This window comes from Triticum urartu, chromosome 6 (genome assembly GCF_003073215.2).
Source record: "Triticum urartu cultivar G1812 chromosome 6, Tu2.1, whole genome shotgun sequence".
NCBI lineage: Eukaryota > Viridiplantae > Streptophyta > Magnoliopsida > Poales > Poaceae > Triticum > Triticum urartu.
Genome location: NC_053027.1, coordinates 195,945,174 through 195,963,354, shown reverse-complemented (window position 1 = coordinate 195,963,354; position 18,181 = coordinate 195,945,174). Strand labels below are relative to the sequence as shown.

At 47.8% G+C, this 18,181-nt stretch overlaps 1 pseudogene; it reads right to left on the bottom strand.

The window, feature by feature from the left end:
- Window positions 1–908: 908 nt before the first annotated feature.
- Window positions 909–2,685, bottom strand: LOC125516696 (annotated as a pseudogene).
- Between the last annotated feature and the right edge of the window lie 15,496 nt (window positions 2,686–18,181).

Here is an 18,181-nt window from a genome sequence, read left to right as displayed (position 1 = left end):
GCACTGAACAAAGCCCGTATGTTGGAATAGAATAATACTCATGAATGTAATCAAATGAACTAAGAATTTGCTAATATGTCTAGCATGACACATCTCTCATCCTCGTTCCTCCTCGGCACAATTGCATTCCATAGTATGGTTATACATATCCTCAAACATGTAGGAACTAATATTTTTCTTTCTCACGTGCATGAAGAAATAGTTACATTTACGTGCTAGAAAACTAATTGGATGAGAAGTACATATGTCGCTCATTGTTGTTCTTGTATAAAAACAGTACGAAAGTGGGATCATAAACTCACCAATCCTTGTTGTCTCTCTTTATTTACAGAGCATTTAACCTCTGCCTCACACAACGTATATATGTCTCAGCATTCGGCATGTACCTTTTGTCAATGTCAACATACTCAAATACGACAATCTTCACCAAGTTCCAATGTAACAGGCTGTCAAGAAAAAAGATGCAATACCAAAGGTGAGAATGGCAGTCTATTGGCCAATATATTCTATTGTAATAATTAGTCTAAAGGAGAAAAGATGCATGATATGTGATAAATTAGTACAAATATAAATAAAATTATAGAAATGTGGAACAAACCTTGACCCTAGGAGTTGCAGCAACTATAATCCTTTTACCAGTTTCATAGCTCCAAATTAATGCAACCTAATAGTTTATCCATCCCTTCACCTGGTGACCTCTTGGACTTAAGTAGAGATGATTTCTGAAACAAAATGTGAGATGTTTAATCTGGGCCTCACCCAAACACACTTATGTACTTTGTTTTGGAAAATATGTATTCAAATAGCTTGCATAGAAAATGGTGTCAAGAAAGAGCCAACTTAATCAAATGGCCTTGCTACATATAATCGATAACCTTCAAGCTATTTCGAAGTCCATATTTCTTTTATCAAAAACCATAATAAAGTTCTTGTGTCATAACAAATAACCTGCTGGGCAGGATGCAGAACCTGAATGCTTTTTCCATCTGCATAACACACTGCAGTTTATGAGAAACCGCAAAAAAATCCATATCACCCAAGAGAGGCAACCTACAAACACACATCAATTACATTATCCGAAATAAATATTTCTAGCATCAATTGAAACCATGTTTGAACTATAAATGAGTAATGTATGTAGTTAGTGACATACAGCGATCCAGCCACTGAAGTTTGTGCTCTTGAGCACCTGCACAGGCACGAAATAAGTAATCATAGGAGAGGGAAATCACTAATGAACATTGCAAGTTTGCAACTAATTTGTAGAGTGTGGTTAATCACAGTCGACCGAGCAGAGAAGAGAAGAAAGCACTCATGATCCTACGTACTGCTGAACACCCTCCCGATTATGCACTCCAATGGACTATTGTTCGCGTCATCAATCTGCACAAATTTGCAAGATGAACTTGGATAATGCATTTCAAGTATGAACTGCTAGCTAGGAGAAAACTGAATGTGGAGCACCTGACGAGGGTGACGATGTGCTTGGAGGCGGGAGCGATGCACTGGCCATGGTCGTCAAGGACGAAGCCAGCGGGTGGCTTGGGCATGGCGTCGCCCGACCATGTCCCCCCAGCGAACCTCCACCTCCCCCTCGGCCTCCTCGTTGTCATAGTCCCTATACCCTGCCTCATCGTCGAAATTCTCATCCAGCCGCAGAGCGTCGGGCGAGCGGGCCATGCCTGCCGGCGACGCGCGTCTGGATTGCTCCCTGGACGGCGGCCACTCGGCTAAGCCTCTCGGCGTCCCGCGCCCCTGGTGGTGGCGACTGGGTGCGCCAGCAGGGCCTCGCCTCCCTGGCGTACCTTGTTCTTCGCCGTTGTCGTCGTGGAGCCTGGGCGGCAGCCCATGCTGGCGGGTCTGCGGAGGAGGGCCGCGGTTCCTGGGTGGCGGCCTGGACGACCGCTGCTGCCTCGGCAGTGCAGTCACTCGGACGGAGACACACCTCCCGTAACCCACTCTTAAGCAGATTAAGCCTTGGTCCAGCGGAGAATCGGCTGGCGGCGAGACCGCGACCCACGCTTAAGCAGATGCGAGCGCTCATAGGGGTGTGGCGACGGCATGGGGCGGTGGCGGGGCGGCGGAGTGGAGGAGCGGTGATCGGTGACCCTCCAAGCGGTTGGCGACAGCAATAGGGGAGGGATGGCATGTGGATCGTGGCATCGTGCTCATGTATTCTAGGACGACGAAGGGGTACGGATGGATTAGCATGGGATCGGTGGGTTAGTGGAAACGTGGAGTGGCATTGGTGGGTAATTAAAGTGTAAAACACGTTTGATAAATTGGAACCATTTGGACCATCAAATTACAAGTTTCAACGAATAAAATGATTTGGTTCTCCGCTCTCATGCTTTTATAGAGGTAGTAGATAGTAGATAGATAACACCGAAGGCTTATTCTCCTAACACCGAAGGCTTATTCTCCTAACACCCTATACACCCGCAGCCACCCGACCCCAACAGCACAAAAAGAAAAAAAAAGCCAGGTCAACCCCAGCCCGAAACCCACCCCCGCTCCCCCACTCGTGCCCACCACCCGCACTTCCTCCCACCTTCGTCTTCCCATCTCCTTCCTTTCCGAACCACCTCCCACCCCAACGCCTCCACCGCACAACCTCCCTCCCCGCGCCGCCCCTTCACGCCTCGCACCAGACCAACCCCAATCCTCATCACCTTCTACCGCCATCGCCGGCAGCCACCAGCGCCGCGCCGCGCCGGCCGGGCACCCTCCACCGACCGGCCTTCCACCCACACCTACCCCCACCGACGGGACTCATCCTTCTCCTCCGCAGAGCCCCACCTCCTTCCCACCGCGCCGCCCCTCTCTGGCTACCAACCTGCTGCCCCGCGCCAGATCGAGGAGGCGCCGCTCAGCAACGGTGCTGGAAGCTACGCGCCCGAGATCTGGAACGCGCCCGGTCCTCCCCGTTGGCATCTTCCTCCGGCGCCCCCTTCCCTCCTGACCGGCACCGCCCTCCAACCTCTGGTCGCACCAGCGCCGCTGTGCTGGATGGCCGGCGGCTCACCTACCACCGCTTGGAGATCTGATCCCGGGCTGGGAGTGGGCGGCGGTCCCGCGTGTTCCCAAGGAGGCTGGATCCCCACGCGTCTTCCTGTCCCTGTGTGGGTGCGGGCGGCCATCACCTCCCCTTCCGTGAGCACCATGGCGACCACGCGCGTCGACCACCTGGACTGCATCCTACGACCGCAGCGTCCTTCCTCCCTCCAACAGCGGCGGCGAGGTGCACATGGGGGTGCAGTTCTGCCCACAGCAGCGTGCAGCTCGACCAAACAGGCGTTTGTAGTTCGGTCCACCCCTTCGAACGCTGATGGGGGGCCACGGGATCCACCCCCAACGCCGGCGGCCACCCGTTTTGCCCCTGCAAACCACCACATCCTCCTGACCCCCCTGTTTTTAGCACTTCAGTTCCAGCGCCACATCCTCCTAACCCCGTCTCCTTTTCTCTGTGCAGTGCGGTGGCGCGTCAGGTGCAGCACGGTGGCGCGTCAGGTGCAGTGCGGTGGCGCCGGTTGGCAAAACGACGATGGTTTGTGCCTTGTGGTTCGGCGGTTGACGAAAAAGACAAAGAAAAGTCATACACACTTCATCATGGAGTTCAGTATGCAGTTTTGTGTGAGATTGCGAAGCGGCTCAGTATAAAAATACTAAGCGGTTAGTAGCAAGAGGTTCACTTCTCAAAACATGTAGCTCCTCTAGTGTGCACTTGGGGTTCGCCAGCTAATCATGCATGTCGTGCGTTTTGCCGGTGACCATACTGCAGTCCCTCGTCGCTGAGTGAGTTGTTTTGCAGCTCACTCTTTTTTTCTTCTAGAAATCATTTGCAGTGCACTCAGTAAGAAAAAGAGAAGAGAACATTAATGTTCATTTGAAGTCCATTTTGTTGTTTATGAGGAACGCAAAAGAGAAAGACTAGTAAGAATGGATGGTCATTTTGTAGTCTTTGCCCTAGTGTAGTTCGGTTGGGTACTTGTGTCGTTGATTCTGCTGTGTACCGGATGGTTGCGTGGCTATGTGAAAATAATGAGTGGATATGTATGTTTTGAAGCTCACTTTATTCTATCACGCAGTTCGCTATAAAACTCCTTTGAGGTTCACTTGGTACTCCGAAACAAAAACACCTTCAGAAGGAGCTCGCTACTCATTACATGCAGTGTGTTTGGTCCTCAGACGTGGTTCATTTTTGAGAGTGATGTTGTTCACTTGCACAAAGCGTGGAAGTGTGAAAAAATTATCGAAACAAAAAATAGTAATGTGGTTCACTTCCATGTATGTTGAGGTTCATTTGCACTCGTCTCTGCTGTCCACTCTGATTCATAAAAAAATGTTTAAAAAAAGAAAAAAAATACTCGTTCGAGAAAAATTACGTCCAACAAAAAAAAATTCATGAAGTTCGCTTGACTGTCTGATGCAGTGCGATTTTCCGTCCGAAGCAGTGCGTTCTTCTGTCGTTCACAAAAACTTATCTGAGAAAATTTACGTCCGACAAGTAAATCATGAAGTTCGCTTAACTCTTTGATGCAGTGCGGCTTTCTGTCCGAAGCAGTGTGTTCTTTTGTCGTTCATAAAATAATGTCAACAAAAACTCACAAAAAACTCATCTGAGAACATTTACGCCTGACAAGACAAATCATGAAGTTTGCTCGACTGTCTGATGTAGTGCGGCTTTCCGTCCGAAGCAGTGTGTTCTTTTGTCGTTCATAAAATAATGTCAACAAAAACTCACAAAAAAGCTCATCTAAGAAAATTTACGTCCGATAAGACAAATCATGAAGTTCGCTTGACTGTCTGATGCAGTGCGGTTTCTGTCCAAAGCAGTGCGTTTCTCTGTCTGATGCAATACACACGTCGGTTTTGGTGTCGCGAAAAATAGATTATCCGCATTTTAGTAATTTTAAAACTGCTTTTAAACTGTAAGGAATTAGAGAACGTGTTCTACATGAAAAAGTTGCATCTCGTCGATATCTTTCCAATGGCATATCATTTGAATCATTTCGACAACCGGTTTGTAAAAATTTCGCGAAAAACGGCCGCTGCCACTCGCCGTCCGCCGCACGATTTTCAAAATTAACTTAAAACTGTAAGGAATCTCAAAACCATTTCTACATATGAAAGTTGCGCCTTGTCCATAGCTTTCCAACGACGTATTACATGCCTCGTTTCGATAAACGGTTCAAAAACTAGAGCAAAAGCAGTAGTGAAAATTGCAAATATTTCAAAAAACAGAATTCCGTGATTTAGTAAATTCGAAACTGCTCTTAAACCGTAACGAATTAGAGAAAATAATATATATAGAAAAGATGCGCCTTGATGATATCTTTCCAACGGCGTATCATTTGCCTTATTCCGATTAGCGGTTTAGAAAAAATCATGAAAATACGCTCGCTGCCACTCGTCATCCGCTGCACCATTTTTGAAACTGCTCTTAAACCGATAGGAATCTCGGAAAGTGTTCAACATGACGAAGTTGCGCATATTCAATAGCTTTTCAACGGTATATTATACGCCTCGTTCTGATAAACGGTTAAAAATTAGAGCGAAAACAGTACCGGGAAAACACTGCGTGCAGTTTTTTTTGACACGAAGTTCACTCGTGTGAGTACTGCAGCACACTTGGTTCGAACAATGACGTGCACTTGCATTGAGCGTGCAGTGCGGAAGTGTTATCAGAATAACTATTCTGATAATATTATCAGAATAGACCGACTATATATATATATATATATATATATATATATATATATGATCGGTTCTACAAGAAATTCTATTTATATGCATAACGTGTACAATATGTAGTATCGTAAAATGCCAGCAAACGAAAAAAGAATTAAATGGAAAAGACAAAATTAAAGAAAAAGAAATCATGAATCCAAAATCCCCCAAACATTTTAGTACCGGTTGGTGTTACCAACCGATACTAAAGTGCTCCCCGCCCCCGGCGCTGGCTCGTGCCACGTGGTGGCCTTTTAGCGGCGGTTCGTGCAGAACCGGTACTAAAGGGGGGGACCTTTAGTCCCCACCAAAGGGGGGGACCTTTAGTCCCCACCCTTTAGTGCCGGTTATAGAACCGGCACTAAAGGCCCTTACGAACCGGTGCTATAGCCCGGTTCTGCACTAGTGATTGTGAGTAGTTATTAGATGATGGGTTGCTAGAGTGACAGAAGCTTAAACCCTAGTTTATGCGCTATTTCATAAGGGACCAATTTTGGATCCAAAAGTTTAATGCTATGGTTAAATTCTATCTTAATACTTTTCTCGTAGTGGCGAATGCTTGCGAGGGGGCTAATCATAAGTAGGAGGTTTGTTCAAGTAAGAACAACACCTAAGCACCGGTCCACCCACATATCAAATTACCAAAGTAGCGAACATGGATCAAACCAACACGATGAAAGTGACTAGATGAAATTCCCATGTACCCAAAAGAACGCTTTGCTTATTATAAGAGACTGTTTTGGCCTATCCTTTGCCACAAAAGGATTGGGCTACCTTGCTGCACCTTATTTACCGTTACCGTTACTTGCTTGTTACAACTTACCTTGCTATCAAGCTACTCGCTACTTACAATTTCAGTGCTTGGAGAAATTACCTTGCTGAAAACCATTTGCCATTTCCTTCTGTTCCTCGTTGCGTTCGACGCTCTTACTTATCGAAAGGACTACGATTGATCCCTTATACTTGTAGGTCATCAAGGCTCTTTTCTGGCGCTGTTGCTGGGGAGTGAAGCGCTCTTGGTAGGGGAAAATATTTACTACGTGCTGAAATTTATTGTTACTTGCTAGTATGGAGAACAATCCTTTGAGGGGTTTGTTCAGGGTATCTTCACCTCGACTGGAACCACAATTAGTTGTCCCTCAACCTACTACACCTGCTGAAAATATTGGTTATGAAATTCCTTCGGGTATGATAGAATAACTGCTAGCAAATCCATATGGAGGAGATGGAACCGAACATCCTGATATGCACTTGATATATGTGGATGACATTTGTGGGTTATTTAAGCTTGCAGGTTTACCCGGAGATGAAGCTAAGAAGAAGGTTTTCCCTTTATCTTTGAAGGGAAAAGCATTGGCATGGTATAGGCTATGCGATGATATTGGATCTTGGAATTAGAATCGACTGAAATTGGAATTTCACCAAAAAAATTATCCTATGCATCTAGTTCACCGTGATCGGAATTACATATATAATTTTTGGCCTCGTGAAGGAGAAAGTATCGGTCTATCTTGGGGGAGGCTTAAGTCAATGTTATATTGATGCCCCAATCATGAGCTCTCGAGAGAAATTATCATTCAGAATTTTTATGCTCGCCTTTCTCGTGATGATCAATCCATGCTCGATACTTTTTGTGCCGGTTCTTTTATGAAGAAGACTATTGAATTCCGGTGGGATCTTTTAGAAAGAATTAAACGCAACTCTGAATATTGAGAACTCGACGAAGGTAAAGAGTCAGGTATTAAGCTTAAGTTTGATTGTGTTAAATCTTTTATGAATATCGATGCATTTCAAAAGTTTATCACTAAATATGGACTTGACTCTAAGATAGTAGCCTCTTTTTTTGAATCAGTTGCTACTCATGTTGATCTCCCTACCGAGAAGTGGTTTAAATATCACCCCCTATTAAAGAAGAAACTAAAGAACCGGTAGTAGCTAAAGATGAAACTATTATTTACAATGTTGATCCAGTTGTTCCTACTTCTTATATTGAAAAACCACCTTTCCCTATTAGAATAAAGGAACATGCTAAGGTTTCAACAGCGGTCAATAAAAGTGATGTTATGGCACCTAAACCTACTGAATAAATCAAAGTAGAACCTAGTGTTGCTATGATTAAATATCTCTTGGTATAAAATATAGATGGGCATGTTATTTACTTCTGTGATGAAGCTGCTAGAATTGCTAAACCCGATCGATGAGAAAGATAAAAATAGACCCGTTGTTGGCATGCTTGTTGTCTCAGTCAAAATAGGAGATCATTGTTATCATGGTTTATGTGATTTAGATGCTAGCATGAGTGCTATTCCTTTTACCTTATACCAAGAAATTATGAATGATATAGCACCCGCTGAAATAGAAGACATAGATGTTACTATTAAACTTGCTAATATAGACACCATCTCACCACTTGGGATTGTTAGAGATGTTGAAGTCTTGGTTCCCCACAAGATGACTTTTGTCCATTTATCTTTGGTAGACCTTTCTTGAACACCGTTAATGCTAAAATAGATTGTCACAAACAAACCATCGGTGTTAGTTTTGGTGATGAGTCTCATGAGTTTAATTTTTCTAAGTTTAGTAGAAAAAATCATAAGAAAGAAATACCTAGTTAGGATGAAATAATCAGTCTTGCTTCTATTTTGCCGTGCCTCCTTGAGGGAGTCCTGGATTAGGGGGTCTCCGGACAGCCGGGCTATATCCTTTGGCCGGACTGTTGGACTATGAAGATACAAGATTGAAGACTTCGTCTCGTGTCCAGATGGGACTCTACTTGGCGTGGAAGGCAAGCTAGGCAATACGGATATGTATATCTCCTCCTTTGTAACCGACCTTGTGTAACCCTATCCCCCTCCGGTGTCTATATAAACCGGATGGTTTTAGTCCGTAGGACCACATACAATCATACCATAAGCTAGCTTCTAGGGTTTAGCCTCTCCGATCTCGTGGTAGATCAACTCTTGTAACACTCATATTATCAAGAACAATCAAGCAGGATGTAGGGTATTACCTCCATCAAGAGGGCCCGAACCTGGGTAAACATCGTGTCCCCTGCCTCCTGTTACCATCCTCCTTAGACGCACAGTTCGGGACCCCCTACCCGAGATCCGCCGGTTTTGACACCGACATTGGTGCTTTCATTCAGAGTTCCACTGTGTCGTCACCGTAAGGCTTGATGGTTCCTTCGATCATCACTAGCGATGCGGTTCAGGGTGAGGTTTTCCTCCCCGGACAGATCTTCGTATTCGGCGGCTTCGTACCGCGGGCCAATTCGCTTGGCCATCTGGAGGAGATCGAGAGCTACGCCCCTGGCCATCAGGTCAAGTTTGGAAACTTGAACTACACGGCCGACATCCGCGGAGACTTGATCTTCGACGGATTCGAGCCCATGTCGGACGCGTCGCACAGTCGCGATGAGCATGACGTAACTCTACCGTCGGACGGTGTTCGGGAGATCGCATCCGCAACTACTCCGGCCATCAATCCGGAGCAAGTCGCGCCATCCGAGAGCAGAGGGATGGACCCCGCCATGGAGGCCGCACTCTTAGTGGCAATAGAGCCGGATACTGACTTCACCACTTACGAGAGCCGTGTCGCCGAACCGCTGGATTCATCTCCGGCCACAGACTTCGAGCCGCTCACATCCATGCCCGTCGAGTCCGACTGGGCGCCGACCATGGAGTTCACCTCCGCGGATATTTTTCAGCACTCACCTTTCAGAGATGTGCTAAATTCATTAAGGTCTCTCTCCCTGTCAGGAGAACCTTGGCCGAACTATGTCCGGCTAGAATGGGATGCGGACGACGAAGAAATTCGCTTCCCACCCACCACCCACTTAGTAGCCACTGTCGACGACTTAACCGACATGCTCGACTTCGACGGTATGGACAACGAAGCCGTAGACGAACAGGAACCACCGCCCTCAGGGCACTGGACCGCCACCTCATCATATGATATATACATGGTGGACACCCCCAAAGAAGGCAATGGCGACGAGACAGCGGAGGATGACCCCTCCAGGAAGCAACCCAAGCGCCAACGTCAGCGACGCCGCTCTAAGTCCCGCCACAGCAAGAGCAGTGATACCGGCACAGGAGATAATATCACTCCAGATAGTGCCGAAGACAACAACAATCCCCTCCAGCATGATGTAGAGCTGAAGGATGAACAAGCTAGCCCTCCAGAGCAGGCAACAGATGGAGAACCGGAGGAGGATAATTACATGCCTCTCTCCGAAGACGAGGCGAGCCTCGGCGACGACGAGTTTATCGTGCCTGAGGACCCCGTCGAGCAAGAGCGCTTCAAGTGCCGGTTTATGGACACGACAAATAGCCTGAAGAAAAAGCAGCAACAGCTTCAAGCTGATCAAGACTTGCTAGCAGACAGGTGGACCGAAGTCCTTGCGGCCAAGGAGTTTGAACTCGGGCACCCGTCCAAGAGTTACCCAAAACGCAGGTTGCTACCTCACCTCGAGGAGGAAGCATTGAAACCTCGTTCACCAGTGTACGATGCGGCCGACCGGCCATTACGCGGCCGAGCCAGAGAGGCGTTTCAGCCTAAAGTTCAGCCCGCACCGCGTCGCCACTCAGTCAAAAATACTAAGGCCCGGTGCAACACAGAGGACCTGCGAGACATATTGGACAGTAAGGCAAAAATCACAAGGTCAATATACTGGACACGGGCACGTGCACCCACACGGGACGATGATCGTCGCGTCGGATACACCAAGAGTAAATCCGGCCGTGCCGAATACAACAGACAAGACTCATACGAACTACGTCGGGATATAGCCCGACACAGAGGTGCCGCACACCCCCTATGCTTCACTGATGAAGTTATGAATCATGAATTCCCGGAGGGTTTCAAACCCGTAAATATCGAATCATACGATGGCACAACAGATCCCGCTGTATGGATTGAGGATTTCCTCCTTCACATCCACATGGCTCACGGTGATGATCTACATGCCATCAAGTACCTCTCACTAAAACTCAAAGGACTAGCTCGGCATTGGCTGAATAGCTTGCCAGTAGATTCCGTCAGCAGTTGGGAGGATCTAGAAGACGCATTTCTTGACAACTTCCAGGGCACTTATATGTGGCCACCGGATGCTGATGACTTGAGCCACATAACCCAGCAGCCAGGAGAATCGGCCAGACAATTCTGGACACGGTTCCTGACTAAGAAGAATCAAATTGTAGACTGTCTGGATGTAGAGGCCCTAGCGGCATTCATGCATAACATCCGCGACGAGTGGCTCGCCCGCCACCTCGGCCAGGAGAAGCCAAAATCTATGGTAGCCCTCACGACACTCATGACTCGCTTTTGCGCGGGCGAGGACAGCTGGCTGGCTCGCAGCAACAACACATCGAGGAATCCGGATACCCCGGATACCAAAGATGTTAACTATAGGCAACGTCGTAACAGACCAAAGCGCCGCAATAACGGCGATACCACCGAAGATACGGCAGTCAATGCCGGATTCAGAGGCTCTAGATCTGGTCAACGGAAGAAGCCATTTAAAAGAAATACTCTAGCTCCGTCTAGTCTGGATCGCATACTGGATCGCTCATGTCAAATCCACGGCACCCCCGATAAGCCAACCAATCACACCAACCGAGAATGCTGGGTGTTTAAGCAGGCCGGTGTAACACCCTCGATGCGACTATAGCTCCCACGTGTCGAGGCACGACTTAGAGACATAATCACATTGAAGGCATATGTCGCAAGTTAGGCAATCTTCACAACATCCCATGTAATATAATAATAAAAAGGGAGATAACATAGTTGGCTTACACTCGCCACGTCAATCAAGTACAGAAATAACATTACATCATTCAAACACTCATGGCCCGACTACGGCGCCAAAATAAAGAGAACCCAACATGCGACAACGGTCCCAATCACCCCCAACTGGGAACCACTACTGATCATCGGGAAAGGAAACATAGTATCGTTGAGAGTCTTCGTCGAACTCCCACTTGAGCTCGTACGCGTCTCCTGGAGCGGAATCATCAGGCCCTGCATCTAGTGTAATAGTAATCTGTGAGCCACAGGGACTCAGCAATCTCGCACCCTCGCGATCAAGACTATTTAAGCTTATAGGTAAGGCAAGATAAATATATGGAGCTGCAGCAAGCGACTAGCAAGTATGGTGGCTAACTTATTCGCAAAAGAGAGCGAGAAGAGGAGGCAAAGCACGAGCGAGATACTAGAGAGTAACCTGCGCAAACATTACTCCAACACCGTGTCCACTTCCCGGACTCCGCCGAGAAGAGGCCATCACGGTAACACACTCGGTTGATTCATTTTAATTTAATTAAGGTTCAAGTTATCTACAACCAGACATTAACAAATTCCCATCCACACATAACCGCGGGCACGGCTTTCGAAAGATCAATCCCTGCAGGGGAGTCCCAACTTAGCCCATGACAAGCTCTCACGGTCAACGAAGGAATAGACCTCCTCCGAAGACGTTCCGATCAGACTCGGTATCTCGGTAATTCAAGACACTTCGACAGGTTAAAACAAATCCAGCAACACCGCCCAAATGTGCCGACAAATCCCGATAGGAGCTCCACATATCTCTTTCTCAGGGCACACTCAGATGAACACTACGTACAAATAAAACCAACCCTCAAGTTTCCCCGAGGTGGCGCTGCAAGTGGCTCTATTTGGACCAACACTCAGAGGAGCACTGGCCCGGGGGGGGGGGGTTTAAAAATAAGATGACCCTCGGGCTCCGGTAACCCAAGGGAAAAAAGAGGCTAGGTGGCGAATGGTAAAACCAAGGTTGGGCATTGCTGGAAAAGCTTTAATCAAGGCGAACTATCAAGGGGTTCCCATTATAACCCAACCGCGTAAGGAACGCAAAAATCCGGGAACATAACACCGATATGACGGAAACTAGGGCGGCAAGAGTGGAACAAAACACTAGGCGAGAGGCCGAGCCTTCCACCCTTTACCAAGTATATAGATGCATTAAGATAACAAGGCAATATAATGATATCCCAACAAGTAAATAAAAGATGTTCCAACAAGGAACGGCCTCCAATCTTCACCTGCAACTAGCAACGCTATAAGAGGGGCTGAGCAAAGCGGTAACATAGCCAATCAACGGTTTGCTAGGACAATGGTGGGTTAGAGGTTTGACATGGCAATTTGGGAGGCTTGCAAGCAAGTGGTAGGCATCGTAGCAATGGCATAGCAAAAGAGCGAGCAAACTAGCATAGCAAAGATAGTAGTGATTTCGAGGGTATGATCATCTTGCCTGCACAGTTGTCAGAGTTGACTGGATCCTCAAAAGCAAACTCAACGGGCTCCTCGTTAGCGAACTCGTCTCCCGGCTCTACCCAAACAAGACAAACAAGCAACAATGATACAATCAACCACGTGCAAGAACAAGCAATAAGATGAAATGATGACATGCTATGCGGGATGCGATGCGGGATGCAAAATGCAAGATATGACAGGAGATGCATGAACCTGGACTCAACTTGGAATTCCAAGGGTGCCACTGGATAGAGGGGATGAAATCGCTTGAAAACGATATAAAGATCATTGGAATCGGAGTTACGGTTTGGAAAAGGCAAGCGTTTTAAGATATGACACCGGTCTGCGATTTACAGCAAGTAGGCATCTAAATGCAACGAAATGAACATGCTACAGCCACCAAACATGAAAACAAAATACATGGAAGTGATGTACACAAGATGGTTAACAAAACACTAGCACTGAGCCATAGGAAAATTCATCCATTAAGAGGTTCAAACAAGCATGGCAAAAACGAATATGTTTACAAGCTTTATGCACTCACCACGATGCAAGTCACGACAAGACAAGCATACATCCCTTAAGAAGGCACAAAATTCAAGCTAGACATGACAAGAACAATGGCATAGCATGCACGGATCAACTACAATGACATCGGCAAAATCGCAAACAAGTTGACGATCTGCCCAAATTCGCAACGAAGCAAAAGTAGAGCTTGATTGACTCAAGCTAGGGTGCTCCATAATTGCAAACAAAGACATGGATGGATAGAGCACTACAATATTAACAAAACTCCCTTACTGATCATCCTCAAAAGATGCACGGATCGCTAGAAAACAACATGAACATGTGGCATCGTGAACTAAACAATCCCAGGACTTAGTGAAATTACTAAGTCCCTGAAAACAGAATTAGCAAGTGCACCACTTTGCAAGCTTGCACAAGTCACCACACACATCCTAAAAATATATGGGTTGCACCTCTGGAAAGATGACAAAACCCCTAACAAAACACATGTAGAACTCACGGGCATAGCATGCACACAATAATCATGGCAAAAACGACAAAAGTGCTAAACGGAGTAACAGATCTGACAATTAACTCAAGTAGCCCTCTTCTAACCACATTTCGGGCATCAAGATGAGCTCAAATGAAAATGATGCAATGGAATGAAATGATGTACTCTCTGAGATGAACATTTTAATATGCTATATGCCCAAATCGGAGCTACGGATGCAAAGTTACGGGGCCGCGAACAGGGGCATATGAACTAAAAATATCCGGGACTTGGTGAAAAAAACTACCCTTAGGGTTTACTGTAGCAACCCCGATCCAGATCGGATCTCGCTGCACTGTAGCTGGCCGGACCCGAGTTTGCCGGAGCCGGCGTGGAGGAGGAAGGAGGCGGCCGGCGAGGGCGCGGTCGCCGGTGGCCGAGGCGGCGGCGGCCGGAGCTGGGGCGACGCCGGCGAGCTCCTGCGGCGGCTCGGGGCGGCGACCCCAACGACGTGGCGGCGACGGACCGGGACGGCGGTGGCGGACGGCTGGGCGGCGACGGCCGGGCGGGGCGGCGGCGGCGGCGGAGGCGGCGGCCGGGCCGAGGAGGGAGGCGGCGCGGGGCGGCCGGCTCGCGGGGGCCTCGCCTGGGCCGGGCGGGCCGGCGGTGGTGGGAGGTGGCGGCCGCCACGTGTCGACGCGCGGGTGGCTGGAGGCGGCGAGCGGACACTGTCCGGCCCCGTCCGGACACGTCCGGCAGCGGCGGCGGATGGATGTAGGGTTTAGGGGGGAGGGGAGACCCGTGAATTTCGGAGGGGGGTGTATATATAGGCATAGAGGGAGCTAGGAGAGTCCAAATGAGGTGCGGTTTTCGGCCAAGCGATCGTGATCGAACGCTCTAGGACATGGAGCAAAGTTTGGTGGGTTTTGGGCCAAATTGGAGGGGTGTTGGGCTGCAACACACACGAGGCCTTTTCGGTCCCTCGGTTAACCGTTGGAGTATCAAACGACGTCCAAATGGTACGAAACTTGACAGGCGGTCTACCGGTAGTAAACCAAGGCCGCTTGGCAAATCTCGGTCCAATCCGGAAATGTTTAATCCCCACACATGAAAGAAAGCTAGAAATGACCACCGGGGGAGAACGAAGTGCCGGAATGCAAAACGGACAACGGGGAAAATGCTCGAATGCATGAGACGAACACGTATGCAAATGCAATGCACATGATGACATGATATGAGATGCATGACAAAGACAACAACACACGGAGACAAAGACCCGAACCTGAGGAAATAAATATAACTTAACACCGGAAACGGCAAGAGTTAGAGTACAAATAGGGAAAGTTACATCCGGGGTGTTACAGCCGGCAAGTTAAATGCCGAAAACAAGGACAAGGGGCTGCATAGCGATGACGAGGAGGAGCCCCGACCTCCGAACACAGGAGGACAAAAGGGGTTTCCCCCACAATTGAAGATGGTGAACATGATATACACAACCCACATTCCCAAGAGGGAGCGGAAGCGTGCACTAAGGGATGTCTATGCGATGGAGCCCGCCACCCCAAAGTTCAACCCATGGTCTGCTTGCCCGATCACCTTCGATCGCAGGGATCACCCCACTAGCACCCGTCATGGTGGATCCGCCGCACTGGTCCTAGACCCCATCATTGACGGATTTCACCTCACTCGAGTCCTTATGGACGGCGGTAGTAGCCTGAACCTGCTCTATCAGGATACAGTGATGAAAAATGGGTATCAATCCCTCGAGGATCAAACCCAGCAAAACCACCTTTAAAGGCGTCATCCCAGGTGTAGAGGCCCATTGCACAGGCTCAATCACACTGGAAGTGGTCTTCGGATCACTGGACAACTTCCGAAGCGAAGAGTTAATCTTCGACATCGTCCCGTTTCGTAGTGGCTATCATGCACTTCTTGGACGGACAGCATTTGCAAAATTCAATGTAGTGCCGCATTACGCATACCTCAAGCTCAAGATGTCAGGACCTCGCGGGGTCATAACAGTAAATGGAAACACAGAATGCTTGCTCCGCACGGAAGAGACACTGCGGCCCTTGCAGCAGAAGCACAAAGCAGCCTGTTCAGGCAGACCACTCATTCGGCGTCATAGCCACCGGACACCTTCAAGCGAGTCTGGAACAAGCTACAACAGGATCGCCTGGCACGATCAGAGCTCGCCTAGCAATTCGGCCCCCGTCCCAGTCCCAACGAAGTGTCGAAATCCGTGCCGCACGGACATAACTACGCATTGAAAATACCATGGACGTAGGCGGGGGCACGATCAGGACATGCCCCGCATTGTGGCTTAACCGCACTAGGGGCTGTATACCTTTGTCATTCCTTCTCTCTTTCAGGGCCTAATTCTCTGGAAGCCCTTTCCGGCAGTACGATTGCCGGACACATTCCGGAAGCAACAACCAAGGCGGCAAGAAGCTAAGATGAACACGGAAACCGCCAGGTGGTCTCTAGTAATAACCCGCTTTTCATTATTTATGCATAGCTTGCCCTGGGATAGGACATTTCGAATTATCCTAATTTATGCTTATTGCACTACCTGTACCAAGTACGCCTCGACGTCTTATTTAAATAACAATGCATATCATTAATTTGTCATTGCATTATTTAAGTTTTTCTCTTTCTCTTATATGTCCACTTACGACAATCCACACCCGCACGTTCGGGTACGTGACGTGAAAGTGCAACTATCCCTGGGTGGTTTTGGTAATTCCTAACAACATATAGCTCATTGAGCTAACATTATTCCAAGATTAATATTTCAGGAAAAGCTCAATGAATGGCATGGCATGGATGAGGAAAGTGGATCCCTCAAAATTCTAAGGAAAAAAAGTTTGGCTCAAGCTTGAAGCTCAAGACTCTACATTTTATATTTTAGTGATCCAAGATCACATTGAGTCTATAGGAAAAGCCAATACTATCAAGGAGGGATGAGGTGTTGCTTAATGGCTTGCTTGCTCAAAATTCTTAGTGATATGCTCCAAAATCGTCAACTACCTTCCCACATCCACATATGACCTAAACCAAAAATCAAACTCGGCCCCACCAATTCTTTCTATCCGGCGCCACCGAGTTTCAAATGTCATAGCCACTGCCACAAACCCTAGGCAAATCGGTCTCACCGATAGGGATCTCGATCTCACCGAGATGGGATTGTAATCTCTCTGTTTCCCTTCATAACGTTTCGGTCTTACCGAGATGAGCGATCGGTCCCACCGAGATTACAATGTAAACTCCCTGTTTTCCTTTTGTAACATTTCGGTCTCACCGAGATGAGCGAATCGGTCCCACCGAGTTTACCTGACAACTCTCTGGTTAGCTTATTACCAAAATCGGTCCCACCGAGTTTGTGTAATCGGTCACACCGAGATTACGTTATGCCTAACCCTAACCATATCGGTCCTACCGAGTTGCATCTCAGTCCCACCGAAAATCCTAACGGTACTAGGTTTGCTGAATCGGTCCGACCGAGTTTAACCATTCGGTCCCACCGAGTTTGGCAAATTGTGTGTAACGGTTAGATTTTGTGTGGAGGCTATATATACCCCTCCACCCACTCTTCATTTGTGGAGAGAGCCATCAGAACATACTACACTTCCAATACACATTTTCTGAGAGAGAACCACCTACACTTGTGTTGAGGTCAAGATATTCCATTCCAACCATATGAATCTTGATCTCTAGCCTTCCCAAGTTGCTTTCCACTCAAATCTTCTTTCCACCAAATCCAAATCCTATGAGAGAGAGTTGAGTGTTGGGGAGACTATCATTTGAAGCACAAGAGCAAGGAGTTCATCATCAACACACCATTTGTTACTTCTTGGAGAGTGGTGTCTCCTAGATTGGCTAGGTGTCACTTGGGAGCCTCCGACAAGATTGTGGAGTTGAACCAAGGAGTTTGTAAGGGCAAGGAGATCGCCTACCTACTTCGTGAAGATCTACCGCTAGTGAGGCAAGTCCTTCGTGGGCGACGGCCGTGATGGAATAGACAAGGCTGCTTCTTCGTGGACCCTTCGTGGGTGGAGCCCTCCGTGGACTCGCGCAACCGTTACCCTCCATGGGTTGAAGTCTCCATCAACGTGGATGTACGATAGCACCACCTATCGGAACCACGACAAAAACATCCGTGTCTCCAATTGCGTTTGAATC